Source organism: Macaca fascicularis, chromosome 4 (assembly GCF_037993035.2).
Source record: "Macaca fascicularis isolate 582-1 chromosome 4, T2T-MFA8v1.1".
Taxonomy (NCBI): Eukaryota; Metazoa; Chordata; class Mammalia; order Primates; family Cercopithecidae; genus Macaca; species Macaca fascicularis.
This window is the reverse complement of record NC_088378.1, coordinates 41584250-41585518: the sequence shown is the minus strand read 5'-3', so window position 1 is coordinate 41585518 and position 1269 is coordinate 41584250. Positions and strand designations below refer to the sequence as shown.

General features: G+C 35.8%; 1 pseudogene; it reads left to right on the top strand.

Annotated features, from left to right (window-relative positions):
- The first annotated feature begins 267 nt into the window (after positions 1–267).
- LOC102145036 (transcription factor BTF3 homolog 4 pseudogene) lies at positions 268–964 on the top strand (annotated as a pseudogene).
- The last annotated feature ends 305 nt before the right edge of the window (positions 965–1269 follow it).

The following is a 1269-nucleotide window of genomic DNA, read 5'->3' as shown; positions in this document are numbered from 1 at the left end:
GCATTGTGTTAGTTTCATTGCGTTAATTCAAAGCCATTCATATTAGAAGTTATGATAGTCTCTAAATTCAAGAAAAACCCCCTGGGACTAGGGACTTAATCTAAACTTACCAGACACCTTGTATAGATAGAAAAATTAATATTGCAGAAAATCACTCAAATGATTGTATGTGTTGTTCATAGTTTAAAAGAAAATATGAGGCAGCCATCTTGCTCTTGCCATGTGCTGGTATTGGAGGACCCTTCCTGCTTCAGATTTACCAACAGCATGAATCAAGAAAAGTTAGCCAAACTTCAGGTTCAGGTCCGGATAGCAGGCAAGGGTACAGCTCGCGAAAAGAAGGTGGTACATAGAACAGTTATAGCTAATGACAAAAAGCTTCAGAATTCTCTTACAAAAAAAAAAAAAACCTGGCTGTGAATAATATAGCTCGTATTGAAGAGGTGAACATGGTTAAAGATGATAGGACAGTTATTCATTTCCACAATCCCAAGTCCAAGCTTCCCTTTCTGCTAACAGCTTTGCAATTACTGGTCATACAGAAGCCAAACCAATCACAGAAATGCTTCCTGGAATATTAAGTCAGCTTGGTGCTGACATCTTAACAATCCTTAGGAAGTTAGCTGAACAGTTCCCATGGCAAGTCTTGGACAGTAAAGCACCAAAACCAGAAGACATTGATGATGAGGAGGAGGATGTTCTAGATCTTGTAGAAAATTTTGATGAGGCATCAAAGAATGAAGCTAACTAAAATTTTGGTTTTTGGAAGCTGGCATGGACTAGATTTAACAAATCAGCTGTGTGATTCCGAAGTTTTACAAACACGGAGAACATCACCTGTTACTAGTTCAGTAATATAACTATTTTGTATATTAATAATGCTGTTTGTTCAGCATTTTTCAGTCATTTAATTTTGCATTTTGCACTTCCTCCCAGGATATTTTTTTGTTCAAAATATGAAATATTGGTGTAGTTTGAGGGTATTTTGGGTTTTGATTATTGGTGTTTTTGTTTTTTGTTTGGGATATTTTTGGTGTATGTATGTTTATGTATGTGTGTGGGTATGTGTGTATACAGTGCGAGAGTAAATTGGAAAGTGGTTCTATTTATCTTCCTCCCTCTCCAGTAGAAATAAAAAAATCTTTACCAAAAAAAAGAAGAAGAAAGAAAAGGGCACAAATGTTTTATCTGACCAAAGCTTTTTCAAAAACAATGATTAACTAGAGGATTAAGTCTCCTGCCTCCAGAACATGTGTGGGATTATATTTT